Here is a 19,496-nt window from a genome sequence, read left to right as displayed (position 1 = left end):
TCAAATGTTTTCTCTGCCATTTTTAACCTCACTCCTTCTTCTTCACTTTGCTTAGTGTGTATGGGTAGGTGCTTTGAGAGTAGTCATACCAGAAAATGTTGGAACTGATGCTGTTAGGGGTGCACCACTAAAGATTTTTTGGGCCGATACCGATGGCCATACTGACTGATACCGATCCGACTGCCAATATGCAGCCCAGCAGCTTGGAGAGTAGTGTCTGGCTGGTAAGTCTGTTGGGAGGAAGGGGTGTGGGGGAGGGAAGCAGCGGGGTGGGGGGGTGCAGATTGAGGCCCCCATGGTGAGGGAGGGAATAGGGCTGGGTCAGGGGCAGGGGGTAGTGCTGCCCAGCCAGGGCAGGGTGGGGCATGGTACAGAGCTATGAGCAGCTTGTTCAGGCAGCACAGTAAGGGAGGGGTGGCTCCCGCCACTGCGCATACCACGGGAAGGCATGGGGGGCATGTGCCATCCAATCTGTGCGTGGAGCAAGGGTGGGCTGGGGCCAGGGGTGGTGCTGGGTTCTTTTAGGCAGGGGTTTGGATGGGGGCTGTGCTCAGGGCAGTCAGCAATGGTGCTGAGAGGGGGACTATGGTGGGGGGGGCTATGATAAATTTGGGGGTAGTTGTGTAGCTCCCCCTGCAGCTCCCTCTCCCAGCACTGCCGGTTCTTGCCCTACCCTGCCCAGCCTGGCCCGAGTGCAGCCCCAGCCCGACCCCCCCACCCCCCCTTCCCCTCCCCCAGGAAGAGCCTGGCACCACCCCTGGCCCTAGCCTGCAGCAGCAGCCCACCCTTGTCCCACACACAGATCTGGGGGGCACATGCCCCCCCTCAAGCCTGCTGAATGAGCTGCTCATGGCTCTGTCCCACGCTCTACCCTGCCCTGGCTGGGCAGCCCCTACCCTGGCTGGGCAGCCCCTGCCCCAGCCCTACTCCCTCCCTTACTGTGGAGGCCTTGATCTGCACCCCCATGCCACTTCCCCCCTAGAGACTTACCAGCCAAATGCTGGTTTCCAAGCTGCTGGACTGCACTCCTGGTAATGTACATGCTGTGGCTAAGCATATGCACATGACATTTATCAGTGACATTATTGGTTACATCAGCCAAAAAAAGCCGATTGCCAATAATGTCAATTTTCCTTTTATCAGTGCTGGTATGTTATGGACCGATGCATCGGTGCATCTCTAGATGCTGTATTTATTATTGGCACTACAAAAACACCAGGTAGATAAATAGAATAATAAATTGAAATCAGTTTTCTGGAACCTACATTTTCTTTTTACCTTGGAATCTTTGAAAAGGTCAATAACTGAAGTGTACCAAAATGACTTTAGCAGTTTGGTTTCTGTAAGCACTAACAATAAATATTAGGTATTACTTTAAAATGATCTGAACATATTAGTATTTCCCTCTTCTCCTCCCCCCCTCCCCACCCCAGCCCCAATTTGGACCTTCTATTTCGTAGTGCACACCATGAAATAGTGAATGCTCTTGAAGGTATCCTCTTTCCTATTTCACAGGAGGAAAAACTAAGGTATAGAAAAAATAATGCCTTGCCCAAGGTCACAAAAATCAGTAGCAAAACTGGGGATAGACAACAGATTTCTTGGCTTCTTGAAACTGCCCTGTCCACTGACACATGCAACCACCTACTCCATGTAATCATCTATTTTGAATCATTTTTATAACAATTTATACCATAGAATATATATAACAAACAAATTATAAATATGTATTTATGTACCTGTGAGCTATTATGATCACAGGTAAAGTACTTCATTATTCCTTAAGAAAGATGTCTCTGCCCACACTTCTGCACTTTATCTCTACTGTTTAAAAGATAAATTAAAACATGATGGTTTTGACACAACCTAGTCAAAGCTAGAAGATTAAGGCTTTTGATCTTTCTTATGATAACTAACCTCTTCATTTCATCCTCCCCCTTAGTGTTTAACTTGATCTTTGTGAATAAGTGTTAGTTTGAATTGTATTGTTTCTGTGAACATAGGCCTGGGACGGTCAGGTCAGGTTACTGAGTTCTAGTTCCATTACTGTCGTGTCAGGTCCTAGGCAGTCAGGTCTGCGGGTTACCTCAGGGCCAGGGGTATCAACCAAGGTGTGAGGTAAGCGTGATGAGTCAGAGTGTAGGGAAGCCAGAAGATCCATGTGGAGAGCTGAGTCAGAGATCCAGAGGGTCAGGCAGAACATGGGGTCAGAAGGCTACACAGGTCAGGTATCCAGCAAATCAAACCAGAACTGGGTCAGGCAAAACTCAGGGCACATGGGCAAGCCAGGTCAGGTGTCTGGAGGGTCTGTCAGGAAGCCAGTAGCAGCACAAGCCAAAGCTTCGACAGCCTGGGTACAAGATTGAAAGTCATTGCCCAGACACTTCCTCTTCCACATCAGGGGTTTATTTGGAAGGGATGAAGGGTCAGCTGACCCTGGCTGGTCACTTTGGGGCAGGGAGTGAGCATCTGGCTAGGCCCAGTTGGAGGGTTCTGGCCATCTGTCTGCCCCAGTGCTCTGTGGCGGCCCAGATGAGTGGCTCTGCCAGGTTGGCTGAGGCCCCAGGTTCAAGGCTAGAGCTGATAATTATGATAGCAGGAAAGCATGTGGTAGATCAGGGGTAGCCAAAATATGATCTGCAGGCTGGATTCAGCCTGCCGAGGGTGCTGCCTGGCCCATGGTGCATCCTGCTGTGCCCAGGCATGCAGCGGGGTTGGGGAAGCTCCATGACAGGACTCCATTTCTAGGCTGCCCCACAGCTGGCCCTGGCTCTATGGAGACTGGTGGGTACCTGCTTGCTCCAGGCCCACCCCAACTGGAGTGGACCAGCTCCAGATCGGCCAGGACCCACACACACAGCCTTGGGCCTGGTCCGGACCCTTCTGGTCATGATGAGCAGTGGCAATGGTGGTGGCCAGGCAGAAGCTACTACTAGGTGCGGGCGGGGAAATGGCCACCTCTCCTCTCACTGCTGCTGGGTCCTTCTTGCTGTAGCTACCTGAAGCCTGCACCTAGGCTGCCCTGCAGCACCTCTCTGCCACCACCTCCAGGCAGCAGCAGTGGCAGTGGAGAGGAGCTGCAAGGCACAGACTCCAGGCAGCTGCAGCAAAAAGGGCCCAGTAGCAGTGGCCACTTTTTCCCCATGCTCAGTAGCAGCTTCTGCCTGGTTGCCACCACAGCTTGTTGTTCACTGGTCAGTCCAGAGGAAGCGCAGGGCTGGCCAGGGTCAGGGCTGTGCACGTGGGGCCCAGCTAGTTCGGAGCTGGACCACTCTGGCTAGGGCGAGTCTGGAGTGAGTGTGGGCTGGGGTTGGGGCTGAGGCTGTGAACTCAGCTGCTGCTGGGTGCTGGTGGCGGTAGCAGGGAGGAGATGCAGGGTGCATGGGCTGTAGGCTGTTGTGGGGGGGGGGGGAGGGTGCTGACTGGTTTGAGACAGCTCCCCAAAATTGCCTGTGTGGCCCACAGGCCCAAATAATTTTCTGCCCTTGTAAGAGATATTTTGTCCAAGAAGGCCCATGAGAACACCCACATTGGCCCCTTCTACATATCACAGCCACAAAGCATCCTAATTACAAAACTTGGGTGCCTGGATGCAGAAACAAGCAAACAAACAGCTCTACAAGAACAACAATAATAACCAGACCCTCAAACATATAGTGTCTCACAGGAACAGAGAAAAAAGTGCTACCTCCACAATGTCCGGAAGTTTGTTAGGTAAAAATATACGAACATAATGGTTCTTGCCAATCTGACCTGGAGAAGTTTCCTTGCTGTTCTCAAATTTGACAATCCATTATCCCTGAGCATGAACAAGATACACCAGCCACAAACTGAGAGTTTTCTGAGTACCCCAAAATCACCATTACTCTTGAGCAAGTCTCCTATAGTAATTCAATAACTTATGCCACAGAGGAAGGCAAAAATACACTCCCATAAACCAGGAAGCATGTTCAGGGAGAAAATATAAATGCTTTTTGTCTTGTGCAGGTGATAGGCAGAAGCTCTGAAACATAGAATTTACATACTACATTATCAAACAGTTTCGTGAGCCATCAGTAGTGTTATCCCTGGATAGAAAGTATTCTACATCTCTTCAGTAATTCCTCCCTGACTGAAGAAATACCCAATGTCCTATCACAAATATTTCCCATAGGACCCTGGAGAGTGGGAGAATGTTTTTCATCCCATCATTAATAGGTCCTCAGCTACTGTCCTCTTGGTGATGAGCTCCAAGTGCCATTATTAGTGTTCCCCCCAGAAATGGGATAGGTTCTATATCCCAATAACTATGCTCTGCATCTCATCTCTGACCTCTCAGAAAAAAAGTGTGACCTGTGTTTTACTACTACTTCAGGGGTGGGGAGTTTTTTGAGTTGGCAGGCCACTTAATGAGTTTTGGTGACGTGTCAGGGGCCACACCTCTCCCTCCCTCCTAGGGCTACAACCAGTGTGGAAGCCTGAACCCACCTGCAGCATTAGCATATCTCTCCCCTCCCAGCTTCTGAAGTCCACCCACCTGCAGCTTTAGTGTACCCCAGACCACACCTGAGTCTGGACCCAGCAGCTGCTGGCTGTGTCCACTGCCCAAACATGGCCAGCATCTTCTGGGTTGGGGCAAGGGCAGGGAGGGGCCATGCTACAGCTGCAAGCTGCAACCAGTGTGGAAGCTGAGCTCTCCTGTAGCTGTAGCATACCTCCCTCCTGCCACCCTGCACACAGAACTCTAGCCAGGAAGCTGCCAGCTGCATTTGGGTAACTGCTGGATCTGAACTTGGGGGGGGGCGGGGGCAGGTGTGGGGCATACAGCAACTGCAGGCAGGTTCTTGCTTCCACTTCCATGCTGGTGCAGCCCTGTCCTAGAGAGGGAGAGCACCCAGCATGCTTGAAGCAGCCCTGGCCACCCAGTACTACGCAGCTGCCAGCACTGCTGCCCGCCCATGGGCTGAATCCAATCAGTTGGTGGGCTAGATATGGCCCGTGGGTTGTATTTTGCCAACCCTTTACTACCTCATGTTGTGTCAATAGTATCCTCACAAACAGAAGCAATCTTCTGTCCCTGCCATTATGTACTGCCCAAAAAAATAAACTGTTTTGTATCCCATGAATAATTTCCCTCTGGAAGCACAAGAACTGCATGTCTTAGCAGTAGTGGTCCACTCGAAATGATTTCAGTTTTTCACAATCTTTTCAGCATGCTGTTTTAAACATTTTTAAAGGATTTAATACAATAATAAGGATGGGAATGCTGATTAATGGTTAGAAACAGGGATGTAGAGCCATGACTACCTGGTACTATTTTACTGTGTCATATTGAAATGAAACAGAGATCTTTCAAAACCAAGAGGCGGCTAGAATAGACAACAGTCTGGTGTTAGACTGCTTGCCTGATCCATGTTCAGGTTTCTGCTTTGAAATTGGATTTGGATCCAAGGTAGTTAGGTGTGTTAGTCTGAAGTCAGGCAGAAGGCAGGGAAGGGTGGTACCTTAGAGACTGAATTGTTCGGAGAGGCATAAGCTTTTATAAGCCATGCCTTTTCTCTATATTTCCAGAGAGTGCTGTAACTACCATACTACTGGCTACTTTGTGAGGATGGAGGAAGGATGTCCCCATTCTTTTTAATTCCAAAAAGATTAATTTTTTTCCATTTTGGTGTGGCATGATAAACTATTTTTAATTTTGGAACATTTTGCTCAATTTTATTTTCCATTAAGACCTTTGTTTTCTGGCAATGCCCTATATAGTACCCATGCATTTTAGATCAAGCAAAGCTTTCCTTCAGTTCTAATTCACAGGTTATAACCAATGTTGTAGCGCCCTGTCTTTGTTGTTGTTCACAGAAACATTAAACTTAGGGCTTTGTCACAGGTTGATTTAACCATCATAAAGACACTTGAAATGAAACCGTTCACCTGTTAAAGCATGTTAAACTGACATAAGTACCCTCTACATGTTTTAACGATAAGCCACTGTAAAGGAAGTTTATTTTGGAAATGTTTTACCCATGCCATTCCAGGGTATTGTCTGAATGGTCAGGGGAGGTAAAACACTTCACTTTCTCATTCCTCCAGCATCCCAGGATGCACAGCTCCTAGCAACACTACTCATTCCCATCCTCACGTTCTGGTGGTGTCCCCTGCACCCCATTGAGACCAACTGCTCTGAACAGCTTAATTGCAGAGAGTCCATGGAGCTGGGGAACCTGCTTCCTTCCCCTGGCCACATGGTCTCACTGTTGAGAGGCTCAATTTTGGTGACACCAGAGAGCCATAAGGAAGTGTGCTTCCCTGAGGCTCTCTGGTTTAGCTGAGCTGCAGCTCTGCACTGAAAGCAGAGTCACCACTGCAGCAGTTTCAGTGAGACCAGAGAATGCAGGGGAAACAGCTTCCCTGGGTCTCTCTGGTCTTACCAAGGCACAGTGGCTCTGCACTGACAGTGGGGCTGCCAGAGCTTAAGCTAGTTAAGTAAGCACTGATAGAAGCATTAGAAATTCTGCTGATGGTTATAAAGTTGCACTGGTCTTTTTAATAGGCATACTGGGCAACTGGTGAGCTGCATGCGTCACAGTAACCCGTCTACTATTGTGCTTCACAGGGATCACTGAGGAGGATAAGAAATCATGGCTCAGAACAACCACACATGCCCACAATGTGAGTGGCAGCACCAAACAGCAGTGATTCATTCCCTTGATGCTCAAATTGCCAGCATCCAGAGGAGAAGGGATTAGTTTTGAACAAGAAATGTTTTATCCAACTGAGAATGTGGACATTATAGAGCTGTTAATCAGGGCACTCGGCCTGAAAGTGGATTCAACTGTAGGATTTAGTGTAGAGGGAAACTGGAATTAGACTTTGAAGTGGTTGAGAATTGTAGGTAGTAGATTGAATTGCATATTTTAGGTACTCCTCAAATTGCACCTAGGAAAGTTTCACTCTGCAAATGCTAATGAAATGTTTGCATGGTTTGGTATTTTCTTCAAATGACTTCCCCCTCAGTACCACTACTGAAGCTGTAAAACAGGAAAACAGCCAGTTTAATTTTCTATGTGTTTTTTGCAGTACTACCACCTCAGGCTGTTGTTTTACTAAATCTTATAAATTAAGCAGAGTCCAGCCTAGTCACTAGCTAGGAAAACTCAAAGGAAAACCTAGATGCCCTAGGCAGTTATATTGGTGATTTCAGCAGGTGGTGATCTTTCCTCCTAATTGCTACTGAATGTTAGGTCACAGTCTCAAACCAGGGGCCTCAGGCTGGCCAGTGCAACCATTTGTCTCAGCCTGCTGCCCTTCAGCAGATCACCTGGACTGGTCAAGGGTAGCTTGAAGCCTCCATCAGGGCTTTAACTCTCTTCCCACTCATTGCTGGCCCAGTATGCCAGCTGGAGTCAACTGACTCTTCCCCTTCATCCCCTTAAAGCCTTAAGACAGAGCAGGAAGTGTCTCAGCAACAGGGCTATACCTGATCCATGACCCATGCTGCCTCTGACTTGATCCAAACTCTCCTCTCTGATTGACCTCTCAGCTCCCTGACCCTGTCTGTCCCCAGAATCTGCTCACCCACCTTGATCCCTGAGTGGTCCCAGACCCAGCTGCCCACATCCCATCATGATACCAAATTATATCTAAGCTAAGTGTTAAGGACGTTATATTGCTGGAATTGGGTGTTGTTACACACTACAATTTGCACACGTTAACTCTCATCTCCCTGTTAGGCGGTATTAAATTTAGCACGTGCTACAAGCTGTCGCGCTTAGGGTTACAGCTCTGACTTGCTGTGAGAGGGCTGGCAAACAGGGGCATGGCTAGGAGCCGCCAGATTTGCTCTATGGCTTTCCAGCAGTTCCTGCTCACTTGTGGCTCCCTGGCAACTCCCTGCTCACCACCCCATCCTCTGGCTCCCCACTTACCTGCCAGTGCCTGACTTTCCTCTGGTCTTTGTCAGACTGGGGCAGTAGAGTTCTGGATGATAGATTGTCCGGGGGGAGAACATGCTGGGGGCAGTGTATCCTGGGATACTGGGAAGACTGGTATTGGTCCCATGTAGCGGATTGATGTTACTGCAACATGAGCTGCCTAACACCAGCTAGAGATAATCCTTTCCTGAAAAGATGCAACTTTGAGGCTCTCAGGCCATGTCCAAACAAGTGGGAATCTGTTTCCCCAGGGACAAATAGTAGTGGCACACCTTGTTCCACTGTTGTCCCTAGGGAAAACCTGTGCCATGTATACTCTTGTGCACGGCTGATTACCCTGGGTAGGGTAGGTGAGGCTTGGGCCAGCAACTGTGCTGGCCCCCACAGCCTTACCTGGGGTTCTGGGTGCCTCAGGGAGCTGCAGCTGTGGCACTCCTGCATCAGGGAGCCTGGCTGGCAGCCAGAGTGTGGCTCTGGCTGCCAGGCTTTGGTTTTGGGTGGTGTGCTGTGCTGCCATGTGCACCGCCCCTCTTTGTTTTGGCATGGGTTTTTTTTGACCATGGGATCTCCCAGTGTCACAACCCCCCCCCCCCCCCCCCCATGTTCTGCAAGGTAGCATTGCAGGGTGCTGCAGGTGGGCCTGCGGCACCTAATACCACACATCTCCACTTATCTGGATGAGGCCTCAGAGGGCCTTTTCTTACCTTATCTTTTCTTACCTTAATATGTGGACACTCCAATTTTAAGAGCATTTAACATGGAGCGATGGTAATAATATCTAGCAATACCCTGTTATATAGATAAGACATAAGGTATGTTCACATTCATTTATGGTCATTTCAAAACAATTCAAATGATAGGACCCAAATACAGTATATTAGCTTTCTGGTTCAGTGTCAGTTCTATCTACTTGCATTTCTCTCTTTCTCACGTGCTCTCTCTCTAATCTAATTTGAACTGTAGCTTGGGAAGCTGATGTGCACTATATATGTTAATACAGGTGTCTGAATTTCACTAGAAAGGGAAATGGTCTTTACCTTAATTTTGTGGTTTGCTTTATCAAGTTTTCAGGTAGATAAGATTTGTTTGTTGTGTCTTTCCTCATTATTACTTTTCCTTAATTATGTTTAGATGCAGGGACTTATGATTGAAGTTCATACTTTCTTGTCCTTAGTACAGTAATGATATCAGTGGGGTTTTATGCAGGTGCCAGGGTGTATCTGCAAAGAGTTTGTTGAAGGTCTGGGACCTTGATTACAACTGTGTGCCCCAAAAGTTCTCATCACTGTAGCCATAACCGTAGCGGAATCTTTGGCTGTATGGAATGTAAATGAATGCCTGTGAGTGCATTGGTTTAGTGTGGTACAAGAATGTGTGCAATAATACACTACAAATACTAAAATAAATGTAAAAAATGGTCATAATAATAGATTGGTTGAGAACCATAGAAACTTTAATAACTAAAAAACTTTAAAAACTAAAACTGAAGCTGAAACTCTCAACTATAATTGCTGTTGTGATACTGCAGATATATTCATAGAAAACTAGGACTGGTGTTTCAGCTCAGGAGATCATCTAGTTTAACCCCTTATTCAAGGCAGGATCCGTGTCTAAGGTATTTCATCCAAACGTTTGCCTGACCTGCTCATAGAAACTTCTGAGGATTGAGATTTCACAGATTTTCTAGAGTTGGCAACCTGTGGCTCCTGGGCCAGATCTGGCCCAGAAAGCTCTGATATTTCCTGGAGGATTGAGAGCGTGCAAATGCATGGATCCACTCATCCCCTCTTCAGCACTCTACTCATGAGCCCTCTTTGTTGATCCCTTTGCCCATGCTTGCCATCACTGGAGGGTGGTTGGGTGTCTGCAGCAAGTATAAGAGTAGGCAACTTGAGCTCTCGCAGGAGCCAGGGGGTGCCTGTAGCAGGGGGCCAGGTCAAAAGCACCAGCCTGGGGTGAAAAATATTGTTGGCCTATGCTCTAGGTATTCTGTTCCAGTGCTTCATTACCCTCATAAAGAGAAAATTCTTCATAATAGCCAACCTAAATTTCCCTTGTTGCAATTTGAGATTGATGTTTGTTGTCCTATATATCTTGATTTTAAAATAGCTTTCGATCTGGTATCCCATGATCATCTCATAGAAAAACTGGCCAGTTACAGCCTCGGCTACATCACGGTCTGCTGGCTGGGGAATTGGCTCCACAGTCAGACCAAGAGAGTGGTAGCTGATGGAAGTAAATCATCATAGTGTGCTGTGACCAGTGGGGTCCCCCAAGGTTCCGTGCTTGGACCTATTCTTTTCAACATCTTCATTAATGATGTGGACATTGGTGTCGGAAGCAGACTGGCCAAGTTCGCTGATGACACCAAACTTTGGGGTAAAGCGTCTACACCCAAGGACAGGATGGTGATCCAAGCCAACTTGGACAGGCTCGGAAAATGAGCAGGTGAAAACCTGATGGCGTTCAACACCAAAAAATGCAAGGTACTCCACCTTGGGAAGAAAAACCCGCAGCATGCTTATAGATTTGGCAGTGCTACACTTGCTAGCACCATGGCTGAAAGGGACTTGGGGGTCATGATTGACCACAAGATGAATATGAGCCACCAATGTGATGTTGCAGTCAGCGAAGTGAGCAAAACTCTGGCTTGCATCCATAGATGCTTCTCTAGCAAATTCCAGGATGTCATCCTCCTGCTGTACTCGGCCTTGATGAGGCCACAGCTGGAGTGTTGCATCCAATTCTGGGCTCCACAATTTAAAAAGGATGTGATGAAACTTGACAGAGTGCAGAGGAGAGCCACGTGCATGATCAGAGGGCAGGAGAACAGGCCTTATGATGAGAGACTGAGAGCTATGGGACGTTTTAGCCTGGAAAAGTGCAGGCTCAGGAGGGACCTGGTGGCTGCCTACAAGTATATAAGGGGTATACATCAGGATCTGGGGGAATGTCTGTTCACCAGAGCGCCCCATGGGATGACAAGGTCAAATGGTCATAAGTTCCTCCAAGACCATTTCAGGCTGGACATAAGGAAGAACTTCTTTACTGTCTGAGCCCCCAAGGCCTAGAACAGACTGCTGCCAAGGTGGTGCAAGCACCTACTCTGGGCTCCTTTAAGAGGCATTTGGTCATTTATCTTGCAAGGATCCTTTGACCCCAGCTGACTTCTTGCCCCTGGGGCAGGGGGCTGGACTCGATGATCTCCCGAGGTCCCTTCCAGCCCTAATGTCTATGAAATCTATGAAGTGATGTGTGCGTATGTGTGTCTAGAGCAGGGCTCTCCAACCTTTTTGAATGTGGGGCCAGATCATGAACTTTTTATCACCCAGTAGGCCGGTGAGCCATATTCAAAGACCTCACAGGAAGCGGTATCACATCAGGAAGTGATGTCACGTGACCTTTGACACCAATGAAGTTGCAGGAAGTGAAAATGAAATGTGGTTAAAATCCAAAATAAAAACAATATAAAAGCAACAATGAAATAATACCAAACACTTGACTAAAATAAACACTTTCGCATCTACTCACTTCTCAATGAATGAAAGAAACATAATGCAAGTCGACAGATCAAATGTGGAAAAGATTATCAGCCAGAATGGAAACTAATCAAAGCAACAAAATATGGGCATTTTTGAGAATAATCTTCAAGAAGATTTACTTTATTGAATTAATAACTTGTTAGTAACACATCTTTAACAAGTAGTAACAAGTTGAACCCCCAATCCTGCACAAAGAGAAACAGAAGCAAACACAATCCAAACACTGGACAGTATTTTTACAAAGATTTTTACCTGCTCCAAATTTACATTGGAGCCCAGATCATTCATGCTCTATTCTTAAGCATATTGTTCAGTCTTAAAGGAGCATACAGCACAGCTGTAGGTGGTTCAGCCACAGCTTTACCTCCCCTGGTGTGGCCCGGCCAGCCTATCCTGTCCCCTATCAAGCAGTGGCTTCCCCCCATGCTGCTGCACTTTCCCCTACCTGCGCCAGCTGGTCCCAAAAGGCAGGAGGCTCCACCGCCACTTCTGCTGGCCAGTGCCAACCCAGCCAGGCATCCCCAGCAGCACGTGGGAAACCAGCTTCAGCCACTTACTGCCCTGGATGGGATGGGCCCAGCCGGGTCAGCACCAGCCAGCAGAAGCTGGGGACGGGAGGAGCCTGACCGGGTCTGCACTGGCCAGCAGAAGTGGCGGCGGAGCCATGTGCTGCTCGGGACGGGATAAGCCTGGCCAGAGAGGCAGGGGCTCACCTGCATTTTCCCCCCTGCCTGCACCAGTCAGTCCTGAGTGGCACATGGCTTCGCCGCTGCCTCTGCTGGCTGGTGCCAACCTGGCCAGCCTCCTCCCATCCCCAGCAGCATGTGGGAAGCCAGCTTCAGCTGCATGCAGCTCCGGATGGGACAGACCCGCCCGGGTTGGCACCAGCCAGCAGAGGTGGCGGCGGTGGAGCCGTGTGCCACTCAGGACTGACCAGCACAGGTAGGGGGAAAGTGCAGCTGAGTTCCTGCTGCTCCGGCTAGGCTCATCCTGTCCTGAGCGACACATGGCTACTCCTCTTCCCACACGCACTGCATTGGCAACGTCAAGCTGACGTGGTGCATGTGGGAACTTTGTCCCTTCCCTAGCCCTTCAGCAGCCATTAGGAAGCTGCTGAGGGGCTGGGGGAGGGACAAGGGGTGGGAACAAAAGTAAACAGTGTTTACTTTCATTTCCCGTCACAGCACCTCGGGCCTCAGAAAATGCCTTGGCAGGCGGCATGGCCCCCCACAAGCCATATGTTGGACAAGCCTGGTCTAGAGAATCCATAAATTGGGTTCACACAGCAAAGCAAGTACCAAGTAGCTTAGGAAAAGTCACAATGATAAGATGATTCACAAACTGTTCAAGTTTTTAAAATCAGCAGATACTGCAAAACATTGTATTAATGGAGGTCACAGGGAAAACTAGATAATTCGTTTGTAATAACTGTTTTCTAAAAAAATTAAATGACACCAATTCATTCACTCCTGTCTCTCCAGTGCATTGTCCCATGTTTCATACTAACAGCAGGTGATTATGATGGATACATTCTCTTTCATATTTTATTGATTAACTTATTCTTTTGCTGTGATGGCCTATTTGGCATATTTTAAAACAACTATATAACACAGTATTATGAGATTCTAGTCAGATTTAAAATATAATGTTTAATCGCTGAAGGAATGGAAGAAACAAAGAGAGACTGGGATAAATTTTGAGCCACAGCATCCAGCAATTTTAAGTAATGGAGGGATAATTATTGCATTTAGAACTCGTTTTAATGCCACAGGTTGCTGTTTCCTCTTTTTTTTTTTTTTTTTTTTTTTTTTTTTTTTTTTTTTTTTTGGTGCATTTCAGATAAGATATTAAAAGAAACATAATGTAAATATCAGTGGATAATTAATAAAAAGGATCTTACCAGAGGAGGAAGGATATTATGCATTCCATATCAGAGCATGTGTGTGTATGGGGGGAGGGGGAGAAATATCCAGATAATATGGAATTTCTATATTCCTTCTCTGTTTTAGAAAGAGGAAAGCCCCAAAAGGTTTTTTCTTCAGGGTTCCTGGACTTTGTCATAGTCCAAGGAGGGTTCATAACATCTCTGGCCACAGTTATACATGTTTTCAGTTTCCATATATACTGAACCAAATCTAACTTACACACTTCTTTCCCACTTTTGATGACACAACGTGTCTAAGGTAGACAAAAGTTACCTGTATGGAAATATAATATCACAGAAACTAGCAAATAGTAATTAGTAAAGAGCTAGGGGATCTGGATAAGAACCCAGTTACAGGCAGTAATATCAGTATCTTTTATCAGTGTTCTCAGGGAAGAATTAGTACAGTTGGTTACTACCTGAAAGTTTATATATTAGTGTGAGAAGCTGTTGGCTACAAAGTACCAACTCATGGGATCATAATCTAGTTTATTGGACAGGATGTGAAGTTACATATAAAATCATAAATGCAAACTTTGAGTTATGGGTGGTACTGGTCACCTTAGCACGACACACACACACACACACACACACACACAGCGCCATGTAGTATAGTGTATAGTAGCTGCTGTAGTGATTGTGAGAGCGTTGGTGTCAGTATATCTACCCAAACGAGGCCCTGGAGTCTGCTGTTGATGGTCAGCTTCCTTCAAGATGATGTCTTCTCCAGAAGGGGTTTGCCTGCTTGTCCTTCTGTCTCGGTAGGTCAGATGCTGGATGAGAGGGCGCCCCAAGGAGGTCACGCTCTACCACTCCATTTATAGGGGTGAGCTACCTGTGACTTCAATGGGAAGGACATGCCTAGGCATGGACCAGTTCTGTTCCGATGAGGTTATGCAGTTCCAGGTGTCCTCATTGTCCGGTGGGATACAATGGTGGAGTTGCTGGTTTCTATCCATGTTGCTGGTTTCTTGGAGGGTCTTTATCTTTCAAATATTGGGTTTTGTCTCTGGTTTTGGGAGTAGGTCTGTGGTTTCAGGGAGAGTCAATGCAAGGTGGTGGTCTGGTCATTAAGTTGATGGTCTGGTCATTCAGCAGGAGCTATTTTTAGGCCTGCTACCATTATGTCTCAAGCACTCTCATTTATCCAGGAACCAATTTACATAGGACAAATAGGTATGAATCATAGTTGCAGCACAATTACAATGGGGTGTGCCTGGGCAAGGGACACAAAATGGAGACTTGACATCTCAAGATGGAGACTAGATATTACTTTGGCTAACTTTACAGAAACAGGCCTAAATCATAAAATATCAATATAAAACAGTAAAAATCAATACAAACATAATAGGAATACAATATAAAACAGTAAAAATCAATAAAAAAATGATTTACAGTGATATATGGACAATATAAAAGGGGCTTGTTACAGTAGTGGCATACAAAACTTGTCCTATGTTTTAACTTAACTATGGCTTATAATAACTACTTATAAGGGATAGACAGGGCAGAGAAAGAGTCAGAAATGGTTGGGGAACAGGAGGGGGATGTATTTTTAAATTAAAAAAGAAAAACTGTGGGTTTTGCTACAAAGCATGGGGAATAAGGAGGAAGAATTGGAGGTTCTAGTACAGTCATGGGATTAAGATGTAGTTGGGAAAACACAGATGTGGTGTGATAGTTCACATGACTAGAGTACTGCTGTAGATGGATTTAATTTGTTCAGGAAGGACAAGCAGAGGAAAAAGAGAAGTGTTCAGGTATTGTCCTATATATAAAGTTTTTGTTGTAGTCATGTTCGGTCTAAGGGCATAGGCAGACAAGGTACTTTAGGTAGATGTGATATCTTTTATTAGACCAACTAAATAGTTGGAAGAATTGTTCTTTGCAAGCTTTTTGGCACAAACACCCTTCTTTAGGCATAGGGAGAGTTTTGAGTATAGTAGTCATTGCGTATCCTTCCTATAACACCAGCTTTCACTTCTAATAGCAGGCAGGATACTCTCTACAGTTCCCACCTGATTTCCATGTAAATAAGATAGCAGAGTTTGATGAGATGTTGAAGATGCGCAGTCATTATTTGATGTTCATAAATTGACTGAGTATTAAAAAGATGTATAAACAGGATGCAGGCATGATTATTTCCCAAAATATGACATTATAGAATGCATAAGATGGGACACACATTGTAAAGCGCACAGCTATTCTGAAACAGCACCACATTCAGAAGTTTCTGAGTTTGAGGACTGCTGCCATTGGAGACATGTGGGGGGTGCATGTGGTACACATGGTGCACCTGAGATTGGCGGTGCACCCCCTGCAAAAAGTGCTGTCGACACTGCCAGCGGCGCCTGTGGGCAGTCGCTGCTTGCCACCCTCTCTTGCTGCTGATGCTGCTGGTGGTGTTTGTGGGCAGTCCCCAATTGCCACTGGTTGCCGCCGCTGCTGCCAGTGGTATCTGCAGGTGGTCGCCGACCACCGGTCAGCACTCAATACCCTCCCCCTGCTGCTGATACCAGCGCAGCTGCCTGCAGGAGCTCCCCACTTGCCACCATGCCCCCACTGCTGACACTGCCGCCGCCTGCGAGCAGTCACCATGCCCCCCCAGCCTCCAGGGGCACATGGTGTTCATGACTGCTGCAAAAGAATTTTGACCAAACAGGCTGCCTAGATTCAGACCAGTAGAAATTCATTGCTGGATTGTATAGATTTTGCCTTTTAAATCTATAACTGCAGAAAATGTGTTGTTGTGGGGTTTTTTTGTAAAAACATGACTACAGATTCAAGCTGTATTTAACATAAAGCACAATAGCAAAAATATCTATTTGAAGCTGTGTCTATAGCTATGGTTATTTTCCACTTCTTGACTCTTTTTCTCTCTTTAGATGTAGCACAACAGAGACACTGATCTTCAAAATAATACCAGAAACAGAACATATATTCATATGAAAAAGTAAAAAAAAAAAAAAAAAAAAGCCTTAGTTTGTGACAACCACATAGTATTCACACAGAAAGCTTACCCTAAGGATCTTTGTAATAACTTGATTATAAATAAATTGTTGGCTCATGACTTGCTTACACCAGTAGGCTGAAGAATCTAGACTAGAGGCTATTCAACAAATAATTTAACAAAAGCAAATAGGGAGAGCAGAGAAACTTCAAAGAACAATGCACATATACTGTAGCTGTGAATACGTGCTATGGTCTCAGTTTTTGCTTAAGTAACACATTTCCTTGGTTTCACAGTCTCCATGAATTTCAGTGGAAACCAGTCCATTTATCCAAGGATGGAATTTAACCCTTCAGTTATATTTTTAAAGCATATTATCCAATGCCCAAATCACGCAACTAAAAATATTGCCTGGCTTGTCCCAAATATACATGTATACACACATACATGGCTTTATATAGATACATATACACACACATTTATACATCAGTGAGTGCGTGTGTCTATATGTACAGATGTTTTTGGGACACAGCAGGCATATTGTTAGTATTATGTTGTGTGTGTGTGTGTATATATATATATATATATATATATATATATATATATCATATTTTCAGTGGAAAAAAACATTCCTAATCCTTCAAGTTTTTTCATAAGTTTCCCTGTTTGTATCAAATGCTATTTTTTCAAAATCTTACCTTTATTTCTTTTTTCATTAATTATCTAGTTCTGTAAACATCTAATAAAAAAGGCCTTGTTACTGAGATGTTCAGATATCATATGCTTTAATTATCTACATGGATGAGTATAAGTATAGTATAAATACCTAGATGTGGATCGAGAGTTTCTTGATTCAGCAAAGAATGGCAGCGCATTGTTAAATGTGACAGGCAAGAGTTTGTGTTTAATGTCTTTTATTGGGCCAACTACATGGTTGGGATAGATTTATTTGATTGATAGCTAGATAACTCTACCTTGGGATAGATTTAGACAAGCTTTCAGGTATCTCAGTACCCTTTCTCATGTCACATTATTAAATGTCATTCACATACATCAATGGCTGCTGCTTTGCTATTTAGTTTGACATTCTTTAATACTTTTAATGAAATACTCTTCCAGATTTTGGAATCATATGTCTTAATGACATCCTTTTGTAGTTTCAAATTAAGTTGCAGTTATCTAATCTCTTTTTGTTTCAATTGATTCTATGTATTTATATTTTTTCCTTTTATTTCTTTATCAGGCACCTTTCCTAGGAGACCACAAGGATCGTTATTGTTCAGGATTTCAAAGAGCCATCATTTATCTTTGTGGACACAAGTGAATGGACAATGGTGCCCCAACCATCTGTTCAAGCTGTTTGAAAGAGAGGCTTCTGTACAAATGGCATAAAAGGTAATTTAACCTCAGAAGATCCCTTGGAGAGCTTTAGTTCTACTTAATATCTTATTCTTCCACTTCCTTAAACAAACAAATATATATAAAAAAAACCCTCCAAACCCAAAACCTCATAGATTCTTAGTTTGAAGAGCTGTTAATCATACTAGCTAGTTCTGGTTTCTAAGTAAAAAAGGTTTATTTCTTCTCTACTATTTTTCTAAGTAGAAAAGAGCTCTCTGAGATAAATGGGAGATGTCTTATAAGTGGTCTACTTGCTGTAGGGGGTCATTGTGTTTAATGATTTGTTTCTTAAAACTGAAGTAGTAAGTAATCGGGAAGTGCTGAGTAGTGGTGTGGAAGATATACACTTTCATCACATTGAATCCCTGTTAGCCATGACACTATTGTTATCCAAGTAAAGTATTCAGTGTACTCTTAAAGTGAGGGAAGCTTTCCCTGGTGATGGAAAAGAATGCCCTTTATACTGTCATGAAAATTATGAATTCTCTCTCAGGCTGTTCTACTTTTCCCTACCATCGTCAAGTAATAGTTTTGCAATCTAGTCTTGTATCCCCAGCTGACCTAGCCTAACATATTTTATAAGCTGAATCCACCTTCAGTTTATCTCAGTAAAGGATCTAAAATAGTAAGAGTTAAATCTTTACAGTAACAGTAAGAGGGGCAGATGGGATGTTTCTTTCCAAACATAAGTGTTTCAGGGACAGGGAAGAAGAGCCAGATTGTGAGCTCGTTGGATGTAAACTGGTGCGTCTTTGTTGACTACAGTGGTTAACAGCATTGTCAGTAGAAGGTGGCTTCAGTTTTGTGAGGCATACCACAAAAAATATACTCCAACCTTAACCTCTTTCCCTATTAAGATGTTTGTCTTCTAGCACCTCTATTCCTAGTTTCCTGAATTTCCACTGCAACGTATTAGAACAGTCTCTCTCTCTCTCCCTCTCTCTCTTTCTTTCCTTCCTGTCTCTTATTTCCTTACATCTTTTCTTCTGCATAGATCTGAATCTACACTGAGATTTGAGGAGAGTAATGCTGGAAGGCTGGTATCCCTTCTGGAGCAGGATTAAGGTGGCAGTACAAGTAGTTTGAAATATGGTGGTTGTAGAGTTGAACTATTATGTGCTGTTGGAAACCTCATTTTTCATTTATTTTAAAGTTGTGCCTTACGTTATGTTTAGACAAACCTTAATTGATGTACAACTCAGTGGGGTTTTTGTATTCATTTCTCAGTGTTTCTTAAAGACAGAATTTTAAACAGTACAGGGTTTTCTTTAGATAGATCTTGTTCTGCAGCAAAGGAGCTGCTCTTATGTTAAGGATCGTGCTCATAATTAAACATATCCATTAGTTCAACAGCTCAGCTCCTCAAAATATAAGTGAATTTTTTACTCGGGTTCACTAACCTAAATTAGCTAACATGAGTTAAAATGTCTGTGAAGGCAAGGTAAATTCCTTCACTTTAAATTCACTTTTACCTCACATTAACCTGAGGTAAAACTCAGCTACCATGGCCTGAAAAACTGTTACTTTTGTAGCATGTCTTCGATTTAAGACTTTAAGTCACAAAAATGGGTGATAAGGAGAAGGACCCGCCTACTTTATGCATTATTGGATTTTCATGAATGTGTGTCCAGTGAAATAGGACTGTATTTAAATTCACCGGGGGTGTCCAGATGAGTGTGTATGTGTGCCTCTTGTGACGTCTCAAACCAGTTTACCAGTTTGAGACGCCTCAAGGAAGGCTAACAATGAAAAAATGTTCCCCACGCTGC

The 19,496-nt window shown here is 44.8% G+C and overlaps 1 protein-coding gene across 5 annotated transcripts in view; it reads left to right on the top strand.

Moving 5' to 3' along the window:
* The window catches only part of DLGAP1 (DLG associated protein 1), a 735,970-nt gene that overhangs the window by 135,376 nt on the left and 581,098 nt on the right, over positions 1–19,496 (top strand). For all 5 annotated transcript variants that reach the window (XM_059724196.1, XM_059724192.1, XM_059724194.1 and 2 more), the window contains one exon: positions 17,570–17,721. The gene's annotated coding sequence lies outside the window, so the exon portion shown is untranslated. The remainder of the gene's footprint in view (positions 1–17,569; positions 17,722–19,496) is intronic.

Source organism: Alligator mississippiensis, chromosome 3 (genome assembly GCF_030867095.1).
Source record: "Alligator mississippiensis isolate rAllMis1 chromosome 3, rAllMis1, whole genome shotgun sequence".
In the NCBI taxonomy this organism is placed as follows: Eukaryota; Metazoa; Chordata; order Crocodylia; family Alligatoridae; genus Alligator; species Alligator mississippiensis.
This window is presented reverse-complemented; position numbering and strand designations above follow the sequence as displayed.